Consider the following 14,163-nt stretch of genomic DNA (forward strand, 5'->3'; position numbering starts at 1 on the left):
CATGTTTAGCTTGTATAACATGTCTACTTGCTGGGTGTATGCTTAGTTTGTCATGCCATTCCTTGTGGTGAGTGCATCGAGCTCGCAAACATGCCTACTTAATATCTGTTTTGCCATGTTCCAGTTTTCTACAAAGTCTGAATCTGTTAACGATAGTTGCTATGTTCACATGGTTGCCATTGTATTTTCTGATCCCTTTTTGGCTTATGGTCAGTAAGGGACTTTTGTTGTATGCTTTGAGTAGCTTCATCCCATGCCTTGATTTGCCATGATATGGTCCTGTAGCATGTAGTTTTCATGCTCTAAACTTTACTTCCTGATGTTAAATTCCTGACATGTTATTTTCACTAAGTCTGTAACCTGATATCTTTTGCACTTTTGCCATGCTTGTTTGAACCTGCTATTGAGTGAATTAGCCGTAGCTCGGTGTTCATCTTTTTTCAAGCATCTTGAGTGGATCCCTGCCATGTGATTTGTTTTCATGTTAGAGTGAGTAGCTTAATTTTCTTGATGCATTTAGATGGCCTCGTGCTGTTAATCGCAGCTTTGTGCCATTATTATTTTGCTTGCCATTTGCAAACCATGCATCCGTTTCCGGTGATCTCTATATCGATTTCGACCGAAATCAACTCATCTTTCCAGTGGCACTCTTGGTTTTCCGAGTTGAGGCCAGGTTCAATCTTTCTTTTCCGAAACATGCATATGCACCGCATATCTCATCCCGCATATCATGCCATGTGTTGCATCATGTTGTTTGTGCATTGCACGTGGTTGATTGTGGTTCCCTTTGTTTGTATCCTTGCTTTGGGTAGAGCTGGGAGACGAGTACATGATCAAGGAATTGGTTGAGTACGCTTACGAGGATCAAGCTAACGTCAACTGGGAGAACTTTGCACGCAAGATGACCATACCCTCGAAATCACTTCTATCTTTGCTTGCTAGATGCTCTTTCTTTTGCTATGCCTATGGTATGATACGTACCACTTGCACATCGTACCATGTTTTGCATCATGTTGCTTGAGCATTGCAGGTGGTTGATTGTGTTCCTTTTTTCTTGTTGTTCTTGCTTGGGTAGAGCCGGGAGACGAGTACGTGATCGAGGAGCCCGTTGAGTACGCTTACGAGGATCAAGTCAACTCAGAGAACTTTGCATATTAAGATGACCATACCCTCGAAATCACTTCTATCTTTGCTTGCTAGATGCTCGCTCTTTTGCTATGCCTATGCTACAATACCTACCACTTGCTTATCATGCCTCCCATATTGCCATGTCAAACCTCTAACCCACCTTGTCCTAGCAAACCGTTGTTTGGCTATGTTACCGCTTTGCTCAGCCCCTCTTATAGCATTGCTAGTTGCAGGTGAAGATTGGAGTTTGTTCCTTGTTGGAACATGTTTATTGTTGGGATATCATTATTATATCTTGTCTACTTTAATGCATCTATATACTTGGTAAAGGGTGGAAGGCTCGGCCTTATGCCTGGTATTTTGTTCCACTCTTGCCGCCCTAGTTTCTGTCGTACAAGTGTTATGTTCCTTGATTTTGCGTTCCTTACACGGTTGGGTTATAATGGGAACCCCTTGACAGTTCTCCTTGAATAAAACTCCTCCAGCAATGCCCAACCTTGGTTTTACCATTTGCCACCTCGCCTCTTTTCCCTTGGGTTTCACGGACTCAAGGGTCATCTTTATTTTAAACCCCCGGGCCAGTGCTCCTCTGAGTGTTGGTCCAACCTAGAGCACCATGCTGGGTCGTCCTTTGGCAACTTGGGTTACGTTGGCTCCCGTACGCTTAGCTTATCCGGTGTGCCCTGAGAACGAGATATGTGCATCTCCTATCAGGATTTGTCGGCACATTCGGGCGGCTTTGCTTGTTTAGTTTTACCATTGTCGAGATGTCTTGTAACCGGGATTCCGAGTCTAATCGGATTGTCTTGGGAGAAGGAATACCCTTCATTGACCATGAGATCTTGTGATGGGCTAAGTTGGGACACCCCTGCAGGGATTTGATCTTTCGAAAGCCGTGCCCGCGGTTATGGGCAGATGGGAATTTGTTAATGTCCGATTGTAGAAAGCCTTAAACTTAACTTAATTAAAATGAATCAACAGAGTGTGTGGCCGTGATGGTCTCTTTTCGACGGAGTCCAGGAAGAGAACACGGTCTTGTGTTATGCTTGAACGTAGGTTGTTCTAGGATCACTTCTTGATCATAGTTTATCGACCGTGCCTTTGCCCCTCTCTTCTCGCTCTCTTTTACGTATGTTAGCCACCTTATATGCTAGTGCTTGCTGCAGCTCCACCTCATACCTTTTACCCATCCTATAAGCTTAAATAGTCTTGATCGCGAGGGTGTGAGATTGCTGAGTCCCTGTGACTCACAGATTACTTCCAAAACCAGATGCAGGGACCGATGATACCGCTCCAGGCGATTCGACTGAGCTCAAGTGGGAGTTCGATGAGGACTCAGGACGATACTATGTTTCCTTTCCAGACGATTAGTAGTGGAGCCAGTTGGGGGGATCGGGGATTTTGTTGCATTTTGGGGTTGTCTTTATTTTGGTTCCGTAGTCGGACCTTGATTGTATCTGGATGAATGTAATGTTATTTATGCTATTGTGTGACGTGGCGAGGGTAAGCAAACTATGTATCTCTTTCCTTTATTCAGTACATGGGTTGTGTGAAGATTACCCCACTTGCGACATTGCTTACAATGCGGTTATGCCTCTAAGTCGTGCTTCGACACGTGGGATATATAGCCGCATCGTGGGTGTTACAGTGAGCGAGTAAAACAAGATAGTGGGGTGCTCCCGACTACCGGGTTCCAACGGGTTAGTGGCATGGAAACGAGTGGCAATTCGGACAAGGTGCAGACAAAGGGTGCATCTCACACAACATAGGCATTCGTTCTCGGGCGGTTGTTCTCGGTGGTTATACCTTCGAAGCATGCAAATGGGACGGTTCTCGTTCGGTGTAAAGTAGAGGAAGTAGACATTCTCGAGACAGTCGTAGTGGAAGTAGTCGTTCACGGTTCGTTGTGGGAAGTAGTCCTTCTCGTGGCGACGGTAGTGGAAGTAGTGATACTATCAGTCCTCGGCGATGGTAGTGGTACTAGCGACCTTGGCGATGGTAGTTGTTCACGTTCTTAGTCGCACAAGTTTTCGTAGATGTTTAGGGTCACGGCGAGGAACTTGACGTCCACGAGGTCTTTGAGGGACGACGGTAGTGATACAGAAGTTGTCGTGGGAGTAGTGGTCCACGCCACGGTAGTCGAACTTGACGAACCCTAACTCTTTGAGGGTCGTCGTGGTGCTTGACGATATCCAGGACGATCTTGTGATTTGCCGGTCTCAACGAACCGTAGGGGTACTTCATCTCGGGTTTTTGCGATGGTAGTGGAACTTGGCGCATCCAATGCCTTTAGGCGTAGAGGTACTTGCGAAAACCGAGATGGTCTTGATGATCCGGCGAGACGACGTGGTTCGGGGCGGTCTCGGTCTTGATGGTCCTTGAGTCCAATAATACTAGGTGATCTAGGCCTCCAAGACTGTAAGAAAAAAAAAAGAAAAAAAGGTGTGCACGAGATGCAACAAAAGGTGATGGTGATGCAGGGGAGCAGCGCAGGCGAGGAGGAGTCCCAGCAGCGGAGCTCCTCGAGCAGAGAAGAAGCCATTGGCAAGGAAGGCCGGGACAGGAGGTTGCTGCTGGGTGTCAGGGCTTGACGGTTCCAGGCGAGGTCGCCCGCAGCAGAGCTGCAGCGACCTAAGGTCAACCGCAGGAGGTGGGGGCGACGAGCTCACTCCGGCGATGGCGGGGTACAGGGCATGGGTGTGGCCGGACGCTGGCATGGCCGGAGACGGAGGCGTTGTGAACTGCAGCGGCTGGCGCAGTCTTGGAGCACCCTAGTCGGAGGACGAGGCAGGGGCACGAGGGGCGGCGGAGGCCATGGAAGAAGCAGCAGGGCGGCCTCGGACGTTGAACGACGAGGGCGAGGGGGATCCAGTGGAGCTCGGGCTCCCGACAAGAAGGACAAACGGGGAGGAGGAGATCCGGGCACGGGCACGGGGTTCTTGAAGGTCGAGGTCGTCGGGTAGGTGAGGAGGTCAGAGGGCGCGGCGACGAGGCTCGGCGGCGCTAAAGGGAAAGAGATCGAGGGAGAGAAGGAGGAGCTATGCGGGAGTAGGCGGCGGGCACGGGAACAAAGGAATGGGCTAGGGTTACTGCGGGGGCACGGTTGGGCTACAGATGGGCCTTAGAGGCCTCAACGCAAATGGGCCGGCCTGGCAGGACTAGGCCCAAGAGGCTGGGCTTCTCTCTCTTATTCCCTTTTTATTTATTGCGTAAACAGAAATAAAAAGAAAAGTACAGAGGGTTTTGGGTTGAAGTAGGGATGCAGGTACATATTTCTGGAAACCATGAAATATGCCCGATTTAAACAATTTAGTTTAGAAATGTTTACAGACTATAAATTTAGACATGTTCGAATTTAATTCAAACTTGCATGAATTTATAACCTAACCAAACTGAAACCAAATGGGCTTAAATTTTATAGGATGACCCTACATAATAAATATGATTTATGGGCAAAAGATGAACATTTATTTGAGCAATTCTATTTGCAACTCAAATAAATAGAGAAAAGGGAAACAAGGAAGTGGCATAGGGATTTGAAACTTGGGTGAAACCAAGTTGGAAGTGATCATGGGGTTGATGGAAGGATCAAGATAAGAAAAAGAAGTTGCAATGCACATGAGCAACTAAATTAAACAAACACAACAATGGTATGGAGAAGATGCATTATGCAAAATAAAATAAAACAAACATCACAAGCGAGCAAGCACGCATGAACATAACACAAAATAAAAATAAAAAAGGAGGTCTCGGTCATGGAGCGTCACAACTACTACTCAAAAGGAAACAAACAAAACAACGACCAAGATCTTCATCGAGCTCCCACTTGAGATGGGTTGCGTCACCTGCACTGGCATCATCGGCACCTGCATCTGGTTTTGGAAGTAATCTGTGAGTCACGGGGACTCAACAATCTCACACCCTCGCGATCAAGACTATTTAAGCTTATGGGTAGGGAAAGCTAGTGAGGTGGAGCTGCAGCAAGCACAAAGAATATAAGGTGGCTAACTTACGCAAATAAGAGCGAGAAGAGAAGCAATGCACGTTCGTGAACTAGAAGTGATCAAGAAGTGATCCTGAAACTACTTATGTTCAAGCTTAACACAAGAACCATGTTCACTTCCCGGACCCCGCCGAGAAGAGACCATCACGGCTACACACGCAGTTGACTCATATTAATTAAGTTAAGTGTCAAGTTCTCTACAACCGGATATTAACAAATTCCCATCTGCCAATAACCGTGGGCACGTCTTTCAAAAGTAGAAAACCCTGCAGGGGTGTCCCAACTTAGCCCATCACAAGCTCTCATGGTCAACGAAGAATATTCCTTCTCCCAGGAAGACCCGATCAGACTCGGCATCCCGGTTACAAGACATTTCGACAATGGTAAAACAAGACTAGCAAGACCGCCCGATGCGCCGACATCCCGATAGGAGCTGCACATATCTCGTTCTCAGGGCAACACCGGATGAGACATCCTACGAGTAAAACCAAACCTCAAGTTTCCCCCGGGTGGCCCCACAGTATACTCGGTTCGGACCAACACTTAGACAAGCACTGGCCTGGGGGGGGGGGGCTTAAAATAAAGATGACCCTCGCGCTGGGCAACCCGAGGGAAGGGTAGGCGGTGGTGAGGCAAATGGTAAAACCAAGGTTGGGCCTTGCTGGAGGAGTTTTATTCAAAGCGAACTGTCAAGGGGTCCCCATAACACCCAACCGTGTAAGGAATGCAAAATCAAGGAACATAACACCGGTATGACAGAAACTAGGGCGGCAAGAGTGGAACAAAACACCAGGCATAAGAGACGAGCCTTCCACCCTTTACCAAGTATATAGATGCTTTAATTAAAATAAGAGATATTTTGATATCCCAACATATCCATGTTCCAACATGGAACAAACTTCATCTTCACCTGCAACTAGCAACGCTATAAGAGGGGCTGAGCAAAGCGGTAACATAGCCAAACAACGGTTTGTTAGGAAAGGTGGGTTAGAGGCTTGACATGGCAATATGGGAGGCATGATATAGCAAGTGGTAGGTATTGCAGCATAGCAATAGAGAGAGCAACTAGCAAGCAAAGATAGAAGTGATTTTGAGGGTATCGTCATCTTGCCTGAGATCCCACAAGGAAGAAGAACGAGTCCATGAAGAAGACAAATGGAAGAAGTCGAACGAATCCTCACAAACGCGAAGTTATCGGAACTAACCCGAGGAAGCAACACCGGAAAGAAGCAAACGACATAGTAAACAACCATCACATGAACATGGCATGATCCACAACCAAGTATGATGCATGTCCGGTTTAAAGAGGCATGGCATGGCATGGCAAGGCAAAGTGCACAAGCAAAACTACAAGTTAAGTGGAGCTCAATATGCAACTCCGTTGCATATTGACGAAACACCACGTTCAAGTTATTTAGTTTGATCTTGTTTATGTACCCAACAATATTAAATGTTGACTAACATGGAAAGAGGTGAAGCATATGAAAACTACCTATCTAGGCAAGTTTAAATGAGGACGGAAACAATGAACAACAATTCTGGTAAATCCCCATGTGCAAATTATGGCTTTGGTACTGTTCTGCCCGAAAAATAATTTTGGAGTTGTTAAACATGCAAAGTAAGTACACCATGATAAACTAGGCATTTTTCTACCCCATTTACCTATAAAATTTATTAAAATCCGAGTTACGGTTATTTAGTTATGAAATAAAGCATTTTAGCATGCCATTTGAGCAAATTTAAACAAACAGCAGTTTAAACATTTTAAACATGGTTGAAAGTTGGATATTATGAAACTAGACACAATTTTAAGCATTTTTCATATATAAAGTTTTTACATAAGATGCACTATTTGTGAGTTACGATATGCATGAAGTTTAGGGACCAAACCGTAAAACGGTAATTCTCTGGATAAAAGCTAAAAACGCAGCAGCAGGTGAAAAAATAGAAATGGGCCGAATCTGGGCAGCCCAACAGTGCATGGCCCAACAGTAGGAAAAAAAGAAGGCGCTCAGGGGGTGGCCTCACCCAGTGGGCTTCGGCCCAGGTTGGTTACGGGTTGGGTAGAAGGGGGCGCTGGAGCGGCCGGTCGAGGCATTGTGCGAGTCAATGAGGCAGGGACGCGCTCAAGACGAAGCAGAGGCAGGGCGTTGACCTCGGGGCGGCTATGCGCGAACGAAACAGGAAGCAGGGCGAGGCGACCTGGCCGTGGTCTTCGCCGGCAGTGGCGGAGAGGCGCAAAGGCTCGATGCGGGACGGCGGCGCAAGGACTGTAGGGCTCTGGCAGAAGAGGCACAGGGGCTTGTGGCTCGTCGCTCCGGCGCGAAGACGGACTGGGCACGGGCGCTCCTCCTGGTGGTCCTTGACGGTGGCGACAGGGCGCTAATGCTCCAGCAGCTTGGTCGCCGGGAGAGCAACAGACGAGGGCAGGAATGCAGGGGCCTCATCCGATCTTGCAGAGACGGAGACGAACGGAGCAGGCCGGCGGAGGAGCTGCAAGGACATGGCAGGGAATCAAATTCAGAGAAGTAGCAGCGAGGGAGGAAGGAGAGGTTTCCTGAGGGGTTCACCAATGGCATGGCTAGCCGGAGCTGCGGGAGCTGCTGCTGCTCATCACTGACGGGGACGGCTAGCTCGACCCGCTCGGGATCGAGCTCCTGCGGGGCGCGCGCGAGGGAGGCTGCTCGGGGCCGCTTGCAGCTGGCTTGGGACGCGATTCAAATCGGGCACCGGGCGAGACAGGGCGGAGGAGAAAAGCGTGATGGGGAACGGAGCTCATCTGCTCGGGCTCCGATCCAGAACGGGCAGGAAGGCAGAGGAGGGCTGGATCGAGGGGAGGCCTCGGGTTGGTGGGGAGAGATCGAGAGGATTTGGTTCGGCCACACAGGCACTGATTGGATGAGGATGAATCCCGATGTGGGGGTGAGTGCGGAGGCGGCAGGGAACAAATCCCTAGATTTTAGGGTTAGGCTAGAGTTTGGTCCGGTGCATATATAGCAGTTGGGTTTTGGTTAGGGGCTAAACTGGACCCTTCGATCGAAAACGGGCGGTCAAGAAAAAAATAGATTAGGGAAGTCTATATAAGAAACGCAGATGTTTTATAGATGTTTGGGGATGATTTGGATCCATCGGTAATGACAACCCAGGTCGGGTTCGGGTCAGTTTCGGACACGCGCAAGGGGTTTCTCAGAACTGAGCGGAGAGGAGGTCTAACAAAAGGCCACGGAGGCAAGGGCGGTTTGATGGGCTCAGAAAAGGAGAGAAGAGAAGGAGAGGCCCGGCAACTGTTTCCGAAGACCGAAAACGTCCGACGATAGACCGTCTATACTGCCGCTATAAATATCCGTTGGGGCATCAAACAGACTCCAAATGCGATGAAACTTGGCAGGCGGTCTATCTACACTAATATAAGAGCGCACGTCAACTTTCATCGTAATCTGAGAACATTTTCCGACCACTTATAAAATAATATTTCGGAGGTGCCACGGGCATGTGCAAGTGTGTCTGGGCTCAGAACGGGCAATGAAAAGAACTGGGAAACCCATACGAATGCAAGTTTTGAAAAACATGATGATGCAATTCACATGATGACAAGGCAAGGTGCAACACACAAGCAAATGACATGGCAAGACAGCGAATAACTGGAAGACACCTGGCGCATCAGTCTCGGGGCGTCACAACACTCCATCACTACGAGAGGATCTCGTCTCGAGATCTAGGATGGCACCAGAGAGAAAACGGAAGAGGAAGAGGTAAAACAAAGTTGCTTCTTTGGCAAACGAGTGAAACCATGAACCTTGAGAGGTTGACCCAATTAAAAGAATACAATGAAGATTAACAAAGTTGAAAACACTTAGGTAGAAAAGAGGAACAAGGAACATTACTAGAACCTTGTAGGTTGAAAGACATAAGAAAAGTGTTACAATGGACAAGAGGTACATGCAAGCACTCCGATTGAAACGAAATGTACAAGGAAAGATAAGGATCAATTATAACAACACTCCGGTTAAAACAAACTAGAGAAGGAATAAGAATGATATAATTTGGGCAGCACTCCGACTGTAAATGGAAGGAATCGAACAAGAATTTGACAAGAAGAGAGGATACTTGTGTTGGGGAACGTTGCAGAAAACAAAAATTTCCTACGGTTTCACCAAGATCCATCTATGAGTTCATCCAGCAACGAGTGATTGGATTGCATCTACATACCTTTGTAGATCACGCGCGAAAACGTTCAAAGAACGGGAATGAGGAAGACGTACTCAACGTGATCCAAATCACCGGAGATCCTAGCGCCGAACGGACGGCACCTCCGTGTTCAACACACGTACGGTCAGCGTGACGTCTCCTCCTTGTTGATCCAGCAAGGGGGGAGGAGAGGTTGATGAACATCCAGCAGCACGACGGCGTGGTGGTGGATGCAGGGCGTCACAGTAGCAGGGCTTCGCCGTATACTGCGAAAGAGAGAGGTGTAGCAGGGGAGAGGGAGGCACCAAGACTCAAGGTATGGCTGCCCCCTCCCCCCCCCCTTTATATAGGCTCCCCTAGTGGGGGCGCCGGCCCTAGGAGATGGGATCTCCTAGGGGGGCGGCGGCCAAGGGTGGAGTAGCCCCCAAGGCAAGGTGGGGCGCCCCCCCACCCCTAGGGTTCCAACCCTAGGCGCATGGGGTGGGCCTAGGGGGGCGCACCAGCCCACTATGGGCTGGTTCCCCTCCCCACTTTGGCCCATGGGGCCCTCCGGGATGGGTGGCCCCACCCGGTGGACCCCCGGGACCCTTCTGGTGGTCCCGGTACAATACCGGTGACCCCGAAACTCTCCCGCTGGCCGAAACTGCACTTCCTATATATAATTCTTCACCTCCGGACCATTCAGGAACTCCTCGTGACGTCCAGGATCTCATCCGGGACTTCCAACAACTTTCAGGTTACTGCATATTCATATCTCTACAACCCTAGCGTCACCGAACCTTAAGTGTGTAGACCCTACGGGTTTGGGAGACATGTAGACATGACCGAGACGGCTCTCCGGTCAATAACCAACAGCGGGATCTGGATACCCATGTTGGCTCCCACATGCTCCTCGATGATCTCATTAGATGAACCATGATGTCGAGGATTCAAGCAACCCCGTATACAATTCCCTTTGTCAATCGGTACGTTACTTGCCCGAGATTCGATCGTCGGTATCCCAATACCTCGTTCAATCTTGTTACCGGCAAGTCACTTTACTCGTACCGTAATGCATGATCCCGTGACCAGACACTTGGTCACTTTTGAGCTCATTATGATGATGCATTACTGAGTGGGCCCAGAGATACCTCTCCGTCATACGGAGTGACAAATCCCAGTCTTGATCCGCGTCAACCCAACAGACACTTTCGGAGATACCTGTAGTATACCTTTATAGTCACCTAGTTACGTTGTGACGTTTGGTATACCCAGAACTCCTACGGTATCCAGGAGTTACACGATCTCATGGTCTAAGGAAAAGATACTTGATATTGGAAAAACTCTAGCAAACGAACTATACGATCTTGTGCTATGTTTAGGATTTGGGTCTTGTCCATCACATCATTCTCCTAATGATGTGATCTCGTTATCAATGACATCCAATCTCCATAGTCAGGAAACCATGACTATCTGTTGATCAACGAGCTAGTCAACTAGAGGCTTACTAGGGACATGTTGGTGTCTATTATTCACACATGTATTACAATTTCCGGATAACACAATTATAGCATGAATAAAGACAATTATCATGAACAAGGAAATATAATAATAATCCTTTTATTATTGCCTCTAGGGCATGTTTCCAACAGTCTCCCACTTGCACTAGAGTCAATAATCTAGTTACATTGTGATGAATCGAACACCCATGGAATTCTGGTGTTGATCATGTTTTGCTCTAGGGAGAGGTTTAGTCAACGGATCTGCTACATTCAGGTCCGTATGTACTTTACAAATATCTATGTCTCTATCTTGAACATTTTCACGAATGGAGTTGAAGCGACGCTTGATGTGCCTTGTCTTCTTGTGAAACCTGGGCTCCTTGGCAAGAGCAATAGCTCCAGTGTTGTCACAGAAGAGTTTGATTGGCCCCGACGCATTGGGTATGACTCCTAGGTCGGTGATGAACTCCTTCACCCAAATTGCTTCATGCGCTGCCTCCGAGGCTGCCATGTACTCCACTTCACATGTAGATCCCGCCACGACGCTCTGCTTGCAACTGCACCAGCTTACTGCCCCACCATTCAAAATATACACGTATCCGGTTTGTGACTTAGAGTCATCCAGATCTGTGTCGAAGCTAGCGTCGACGTAACCCTTTACGACGAGCTCTTCGTCACCTCCATAAACGAGAAACATTTCCTTAGTCCTTTTCAGGTACTTCAGGATATTCTTGACCACTGTCCACTATTCCTTGCCGGGATTACTTTGGTACCTACCTACCAAACTTACGGCAAGGTTTACATCAGGTCTGGTACACAGCATGGCATACATAATAGAACCTATGGCTGAGTCATAGGGGATGACTCATCTCTTCTATATCTTCTGCTGTGGTCGGACATTGAGCTGAGCTCAATTTCACACCTTGCAACACAGGCAAGAACCCCTTCTTAGACTGGTCCATATTGAACTTCTTCAATATCTTATCAAGGTATGTGCTTTGTGAAAGACCTATGAGGCGTCTTGATCTATCTCTATAGATCTTGATGCCTAATATATAAGCAGCTTCTCCAAGGTCCTTCATTGAAAAACTCTTATTCAAGTAGGCCTTAATGCCGTCCAAAAGTTCTATATCATTTCCCATCAAAAGTATGTCATCTACATATAATATGAGAAATGCTACAGAGCTCCCACTCACTTTCTTGTAAACACAGGCTTCTCCATAAGCCTATGTAAACCCAAATGCTTTGATCATCTCATCAAAGCGAATGTTCCAACTCCGAGATGCTTGCACCAGCCCATAAATCGAGCGTTGGAGCTTGCACACCTTGTCAGCATACTTAGGATCGACAAAACCTTCCGGCTGCATCATATACAATTCTTCCTTAAGGAAACCATTAAGGAATGCCGTTTTGACGTCCATTTGCCATATCTCATAATCATAGAATGCGGCAATTGCTAACATGATTCGGACGGACTTTAGCTTCGCTACCGGTGAGAAAGTCTCATCGTAGTCAACCCCTTGAACTTGTCGATAACCCTTAGCGACAAGCCGAGCTTTATAGATGGTCACATTACCATCTGCGTCTGTCTTCTTCTTAAAGATCCATTTATTTTCTATGGCTCGCCGCTCAACAGGCAAGTCAGTCAAAGTCCATACTTCGTTTTCATACATGGATCCTATCTCGGATTTCATGGCTTCTAGCCATTTGTCGGAATCCGGGCCCGCCATCGCTTCTTCATAGTTCGAAGGTTCACCGTTGTCTAACAACATGATTTCCAAGACAGGATTGCCGTACCACTCTGGTGCGGAACGTGTCCTTGTGGACCTACGAATTTCAGTAGGAGCTTGATCAGAAGTATCTTGATATTCATCATTACCTTCCTCTCTAGTCGATGCAGGCACCTCAGGAACATTTTCTTGAGTTGCGCCATTTTCCGGTTCAAGAGGTAATACTTCATCAAGTTCTACTTTCCTCCCACTTACTTCTTTCGAGAGAAACTCTTTCTCTAGAAAGGATCCATTCTTGGCAACAAAGATCTTGCCTTCGGATCTGAGGTAGAAGGTATACCCAATAGTTTCTTTAGGGTATCCTATGAAGACGCATTTTTCTGACTTGGGTTCGAGCTTTTCAGGTTGAAGTTTCTTGACATAAGCATCGCACCCCCAAACTTTTAGAAACGGCAGCTTAGGTTTCTTCCCAAACCATAATTCATACGGTGTCGTCTCAACGGATTTTGATGGAGCCCTATTTAAAGTGAATGCGGCAGTCTCTAAAGCATAGCCTCAAAAAGATAGCGGTAAATCGGAAAGAGACATCATAGATCGCACCATATGTAATAGAGTGCGATTACGACGTTCGGACACACCATTACGCTGAGGTGTTCCAGGCGGCGTGAGTTGTGAAACTATTCCACATTTTCTTAAGTGTGTGCCAAACTCGTGACTCAAGTATTCTCCTCCATGATCTGATCGCAGGAACTTGATTTTCCTGTCACGTTGATTCTCAACCTCACTCTGAAATTCCTTGAACTTTTCAAAGGTCTCAGACTTGTGTTTCATTAAGTAGACATACCCATATCTACTCAAGTCATCAGTGAGGGTGAGAACATAACGATAGCCACCGCGAGCCTCAACACTCATTGGACCGCACACATCAGTATGTATGATTTCCAATAAGTTGGTTGCTCGCTCCATTGTTCCTGAGAACGGAGTCTTGGTCATTTTACCCATGAGGCATGGTTCGCACGTGTCAAATGATTCGTAAGCAAGAGACTCTAAAAGTCCATCAGCATGGAGCTTCTTCATGCGTTTGACACCTATGTGACCAAGGCGGCAGTGCCACAAGTATGTGGGACTATCATTATCAATCTTACATCTTTTGGTACTCACACTATGAACATGTGTAGCATTACGCTCGAGTTTCATTAAGAATAAACCATTCACCATCGGAGCATGACCATAAAACATATCTCTCATATACATAGAACCACCATTATTCTCAGATTTAAATGAGTAGCCATCTCGAATTAAACGAGATCCTCATACAATGTTCATGCTCAAAGCTGGCACTAAATAACAATTATTAAGGTTCAAAACTAATCCCGAAGGTAAATGTAGAGGTAGTGTGCCGACGACGATCACATTGACCTTGGAACCATTCCCGACGCGCATCGTCACCTCGTCCTTCGCCAGTCTCCGCTTATTCCGCAGCTCCTATTTTCAGTTACAAATGTGAGCAACCGCACCGGTATCAAATACCCAGGAGCTACTACGAGTACTGGTAAGGTACACATCAATTACATGTATATCACATATACCTTTCGTGATGCCGGCCTTCTTGTCCGCTAAGTATTTGGGGCAG

General features: G+C 47.3%; 1 long non-coding RNA gene across 2 annotated transcripts; it reads right to left on the bottom strand.

Annotated features, from left to right (window-relative positions):
- Positions 1-913: 913 nt before the first annotated feature.
- Positions 914-8,142, bottom strand: LOC147975403 (uncharacterized). Of its 2 annotated transcripts, XR_015600732.1 has the most exons (3): positions 7,160-8,106; positions 6,243-6,331; positions 914-5,000 (listed from the first exon to the last, which is right to left on the bottom strand). It is a non-coding gene; the product is annotated as an uncharacterized LOC147975403 (long non-coding RNA). The 2 variants fall into 2 exon arrangements; XR_015600731.1 differs by having other exon boundaries at positions 6,243-8,142.
- Positions 8,143-14,163: the final 6,021 nt, after the last annotated feature.

The sequence above is a fragment of the Triticum urartu genome, chromosome 4A (assembly GCF_056163025.1).
Source record: "Triticum urartu cultivar PI428250 chromosome 4A, HENAU_Tu73, whole genome shotgun sequence".
NCBI lineage: Eukaryota > Viridiplantae > Streptophyta > Magnoliopsida > Poales > Poaceae > Triticum > Triticum urartu.